We start from the raw sequence: 6,076 nt of genomic DNA, 5'->3' as shown, positions 1-6,076 counted from the left end.
GTCTGTGAGAGAGAGTGTATATGTGTGTGCGTGAGTGTAGAGTGGTCTAAGTCTCTGAGAGGATGCATGTGTGAGTGTCTGTGTGCGTGTCTGTGTGTATGTGTGTATAGGAGTGCCTGTTTGTGTATAGTGCAATGTTGGATGTGGGTTTTGATGACTTGGCCGGAATTTATTGCTTTTATCTATTTGCCCCAGGGAAGATTGGGTTGACCATTTTCTTGATCAGCTGCAGTCCGTGTGCTGTAGATATACCCTCAATGCACTTATATAAGATTAGGTTAGATTCTCTACAGTGTGGAAACAGACCCTTTGGCCCAACAAGTCCACACTGATCCTCCAAAGAGTAACCCACCCAGACTCATTTCCTTATATTTCCCCTGACTAGTGCATCTAACTCTATGGGCAATTTAGCATGGCCAATTCACCTGACCTGCACATATTCTGGAATAGCTTCCAAGAGTCTTATGGCACAGTATTGTGTCATTATTTCTGGTCCAAAAGGGCTATGTTCAAGTCCCACCTGCCCCATAGGTGTGTCAGAAGCTGTCTGAGCAAATTCTGTAAAATGACTCTATCACAAATGTGTTAGACTGTGAGGCTCAGTGATGACCTTAAATTGGTTTCCATCGTATCTACTCGCGCAGTCCATATTATTTAATAAACAAGTTTCAATAGCAGAATTACATTGAATAAAAAACATACTTTTTGATGCTCCGAAGCAAGCAGGCAGGAATTTGTACATTCATGGCAGCTTTTTCACTTAAAAGAAAGGAAATGGAGACAGCCAATCGCAGCTATATCCTTCTGAGGGAGAGAGAGTTCCAGAATGTCAATTCAGCCACAATGATAGAACATCTATTTCCAAGACAGGATAGTGAGTGGAGGGGAATTTGCAGAGGGGTGGTTGTTCCCATGTTTCTGCTGCCCTTGTCCTTCTCGATGGTAAAAGTTGCAGGTTTGGACAGTGCTGTGGAAGGAGTCATAGTAGCAGCGGTGTGTGCCAGAGGTGCAGCACCTCACCAAGACTCCTTTAACAGCACAGAGAAACTCACAACCTGGATCAGTTAAAGGTCAAAGATAACAAGAACACCAACCCCTGCATGTTCCCCTTCATCATCCTGACTTGGAAATATATCAATGTTCCTTCAGTGTCACTGAGTCAAACTCCTGGGACTCCATCCCTAACTGTACTATGGGTGTGCCTGCACTGCGTGGACTACAGTGATTCAAGAAGGCAGCTCATCATCACCTCTCAACGGCCATAAGGGAGTGGCATTAAATGCTGACCGCGCCAGTTACCCCTAACAAATATAAAAGAAATGAATATTGGAGCACAAGATCTCAATGCCATCTTTAGTGCTTTGTGTTGGGATGTTCACTATTAGGTAACTACAATACCCATCCACTCCTGCCTTATCGCCAACTCTTCCTTACTTGGTGACATGAAATGATGAAGAGATTTAATTACAAACACTGGAGGGTGAAAACTCAAAAGTAAAATTAATATTCACAAAATTAATTATTTATTCATAGGACGAGGGTGTCACTGGCTGGGCCAGCATTTATTGCCCATCTCTAATTGCCCAGAAGGCAGTTAAGAGACAACCATATTATTGTGGGTCTGGAGTCACATGTAGGCCAGACTAGGTAAGGATGGCAGTTTCTTTCTCTGAAGGGTATTAGTGAAACAGATGGGTATTTCCCCAATGGATTCAAGGTTATCATTAGACTCCTAACTCCTAATTCAAATTCCACCATCTGCCGTGGCGCGTTTGGGGACCCTAGGACATTATCTGGGTCTCTGGATTAACAGTGCAGTGACAATGAGATGAGGCCATCACCATCTCCCAGGAGCTGCAATGATTACCACTGGTGTAGGGACTGCCTAATATTAAAGTAATGGATAGTTTAAGGGTTTTGAAACATGGCAGCCGTGATTTATGTCATTGAAACCTATTAATTGGCTTTTTAAATGGGGTTTTAAGGCAGCTCTGTCACAGTCTGTGCGCAGAGTGCTTTTAGCAGTAAAATGCTTTGCTTCTCTCACATTCCTGTCCCCTCAAGGCAATTAATTTTGCGGCAGAGAGTTATTGACAAACTGATTTGTGCGTGTGTGCTTTTTATGACTTCTTATTTCGATTTGCAAGTTTGCCTTTTTGGTAGCTGTGAATAAATCTAGTTAATGTCACCTCTTTGAAGGTAAACTAGATAGAAGGTCTGACCGCTTAGTCCGGTTGGTCATGTTGACTGACACTGCTCTTGGAGAGTGAGATCTGGTTAAAGATAGGCAGATACATCTACACAAGTTATGAACACTGTCCTCTATTTTGACTACTCGATGTCTTGTTTGTATGGATTTCAGAGCTGACCTGATTTCTGCTATTAACACTGACTGTACATCTGCAGCACTTCTTCACCACCATTAACGTTCCATTTCTCCTTTTCTCTGGTACTTACTATCTGTCTTCTTTGTCTAACATCATAACATCCATCACTTTTCCAGCCCATTCAGTTCTGAAGATGAGCCATTTTAGGCCTGAAATATTGACACTGATTCTCTCCTCTCAGATGCTGACTGTATGGTTTTCAAGCACTTCCTGCTTTTGTTTCCAATCTCCAGCAGCCACGGAACTTTTACGTATCGAGACCAGGCCCTATTTTGCATAGTTTTATCAGCCAGCATGGGACAAATAAACACAAAGTTCCAAAGAAGAAACATATCAGACCTAAAGTGTTAACCCTGCTTTCTTTCTTCACTCCTGATTCCAGACCTGCTGAATTTCTCCAGCACTTCTGTTTTTGTTTTGTCTCCAATGGTCATAATACTTTGCTTTAATTGATCATAGAATCCCTACAGTGTAGAAGCAGGACATTTATCCCATCGAGTTCACACCAACCCTCTGTAAAGAATCCCACCCAGACCCAACACCCCTACCTTATCCCTGTAACCCTGCTGATCCACCTAACCTGGACACCATGAGAAATTTAGCATGGCCAATCCACCTAACCTGCACATTTTTGGATTGGATTGTTGCTATTAATAAACTTCAAGATACCTGTCTCAACACAAATATGATCTTCATAGCAGATATCAGAAAACACCAATGTCAAACATACAGAAACTCTCAGGCCATTATCACACAACAGAAATGTCTGAGGAGAAAGTGAGGACTGCAGATGCTAGAGATCAGATTCAAAGAGTGTGGTGCTGGAAAAGCACAGCTGGTCAGGCAGCATCTGAGGAGCAGGAGTATTGACATTTTGGGCATAAGCCCTTCATCAGGAATGAGGCTTCATTCCTGATGAAGAGCTTATGCCCGAAACGTCGATCCTCCTGCTCCTTAGATGCTGCTTGACCGGCTGTGCTTTTCCAGCACCACACTCTTTGAAACAGAAGTGTCTTACCTGGAAATCATATTAAATCAGTGTCTAATTATATTTGGTTATTTCTCCTGAAAGCAACTTGAAATTCATTCCAACATTAAAGGCAATCTATAGAAACATAGAAACTTAGGAGATCAGAGCAGGAGGAGGCCGTTCAAAACTGCTCCGCCATTTATCATGATCATGACTGACCATCGAACTCAATAGCCAAATCCTGCTTTCTTCCGGTAACCTTTGATCCCATTCGCCCCAAGTGCAATACCTCGCTATCTCTTGAATACATTCAATGTTTTGGCATCAACTACTTCCTGTGGTAATGAATTCCGCAGGCTCACCATTTCTTGGGTGAAGAAATGTCTCCTAATTTCCATCATAAATGGTCTACCCTGAATACAAATACTAGATGCAATATTCTGAGGGAGATTTTTTTTAAAAAAAAGAACTAATTCTTATGGAAGTCTTAATGTGGATGTGGTGGGTTATTCTGATTCTAATGTAGAGTGTCTCAAGTGATTTCTATGTGCTTTGCTTTCTGTCTTTCAGATACCTTGTTGGAGCTAAGGGGCTTCATCACTGTTTCCAGTAATTCGAAGCCATTATTGTGAACTTTTTTACCTTGGCACTAATCCTGCCCTCCAGTCTACGACCTGCAGTAACTGAGGGACTCCAGAGTTGGCCTGATACAAAAGGCTACCTTCACCATCATGGGCTGTGTGATGTGTTCGCCTCTGCTTGAAAGATGGAGATTCTCCTCAAAGCAGCAAAGGGCCAATACTTGCTTGGAGTTGGCCCTGTTCCCCAGCTCCTGTCTATCCCAGTACCAACGAGTCTCAGGTCTACACTATGTGTCCTCTTTCTCTGATGCAGAGGATTGCTGTGAAGACAGTCCTATGTCCGAAGACTCAGATTCTGAGATGACTTGACTGCAGGGAATGAAAGTCAAAGGATTCATGAGGACTGCCGAATAACAGAGTTGAATTATCAGACTGATAATAAATTACCGTGTGGTTTCACAATACAGAGATGCTTTTTATCCCCTTTTGTTTAACACTAGCTTTTTTTTTCTTTAAAAAGAAAAGTAGATACAGAGAATTAAAAAAGAAAGACCCTCTTGTGTTTGTAATTTTCACCAAGATAAATGATTTATTTCAGGTCCATTGGGATAAGATCGAAATGTCACACCAAAACAACACAAGTGAATGATCTAAGGGTCCTAAAGTAAGAATGGCCAATTAACTCACTAAACTAGCAATGGCCACACTGCAGGCCAATTCTCTCCAGGTTGGGATTGGCCACTCCCCATCCATTCCAGTCTCCATCATATCCCTTAGAATCATGGAAGGGTTGGAGGACAGAAGGTCACATGGCCCAATACTGGCTCTCTTTGTAAGAGCTTAACTCCAACTCATTACATTGACTGTTCCCACATTTTGAATTTTACTTTCAGGTGGTTGTCCAATTCCCCTTCAAAAGCCAAGATTGAACCTCGATCATCCTTTTGGTCAGTGTGTTCTAGATCATAACCATTCACTGCTTTGGAATGCTCTATCTCTCGCATTTGAAATCAGTGGTTCTCAAGTCCCCCATTAATAGGAACAGTTTGTCTCTAACTCTCCAACGTCTCACTTTCCATTTGGGAACTCTTCAGCACTCAATGTTGATTCAATAACATTAGAATTTGATCACCTTCTTCCATGTCCCTTACCCACCCCCAGGACCCTGACCCTGTCATTAACATCTGCACAGCCAACCCATTTTCACCCACTATGGTCCCCATTATCAGTTTTTCTCCTTCTCTGTCTTACTACCATCCATCCCATTGTCTAAATGTCTTTTTACCCCTCTGGGCTCCATGTCCACCTATTGCTCACTCCTACCTTCAAGATTTGGAGGTGCCAGTGTTGGACTGGGGTATACAAAGTTAAAAAAATCACACAACACCAGGTTATAGTCCAACAGGTTGAATTGGAAGCACTAGCTTTCGGAGCGCTGCTCCTTCATCAGGTGGTTGTGGAGTGCACAAAATTTATAGCAAAAGTTTACAGTGTGATGTAACTGAAATTATACATTGAAAAATACCTTAATTGTTTGTTAAGTCTCTCATCTGTTAGAGTGACCATGTCAATTTCACTTCTTTCATATGTAAATCACAAAACTTTTTTAAAAGTTACATTCTCAAGTGAATTCTAACAACTGGTGTCAGCCCAGATTACATTATCTAGGCTGACACCAATTGTTAAAGTTAACCTGAGAATGTAACTTTTTAAAAAGGTTTTGTGACTAGCGGAGTTTTTCCAGCATTTCCTGTTTTTATTTCTGTCACAATTTTGAACACATCTATCAAACCTCCTCTCAACCTTGTCTTCTTTAAGCTTTGTGATGTCAACCCAATGTTAGAAACTCATAGAATGACAAGTGATCACCATGAAAAGCTACTCTTAAGAAGTGCTTTCCATTCCAGGCAATCTCAGTGGGATGTGGGCATGGGCCCCATTGCATTTCCAGTTGAGTGTAGAACATCTCCCAATTTTGAAAGCAAATTCACTAGAGCATTTTGTAGTGCAGTGTGGATGTCATTATCAAGTCAAGATTTCAAATTCTTGTTACTGAAAAGAGATGTCATGGACAAGCGTAGGTGTGTAATGACAAAGTCAACCTTTCCTGAAACAGAATGATTGACATCGCCATCCCG

At 41.8% G+C, this 6,076-nt stretch overlaps 1 long non-coding RNA gene across 1 annotated transcript in view; it reads left to right on the top strand.

Annotated features, from left to right (window-relative positions):
- The window catches only part of LOC122564958, a 34,144-nt gene extending 28,820 nt beyond the window's left edge, over positions 1 to 5,324 (top strand). The window contains exon 4 of the long non-coding RNA XR_006316047.1: positions 3,928 to 5,324. This is a non-coding gene — a long non-coding RNA (uncharacterized LOC122564958). The remainder of the gene's footprint in view (positions 1 to 3,927) is intronic.
- Positions 5,325 to 6,076: the final 752 nt, after the last annotated feature.

The sequence above is a fragment of the Chiloscyllium plagiosum genome, chromosome 30 (assembly GCF_004010195.1).
Source record: "Chiloscyllium plagiosum isolate BGI_BamShark_2017 chromosome 30, ASM401019v2, whole genome shotgun sequence".
NCBI lineage: Eukaryota > Metazoa > Chordata > Chondrichthyes > Orectolobiformes > Hemiscylliidae > Chiloscyllium > Chiloscyllium plagiosum.
Note: the sequence above shows the minus strand (reverse complement) of the source record. Positions and strands in the feature narration are given on the sequence as shown.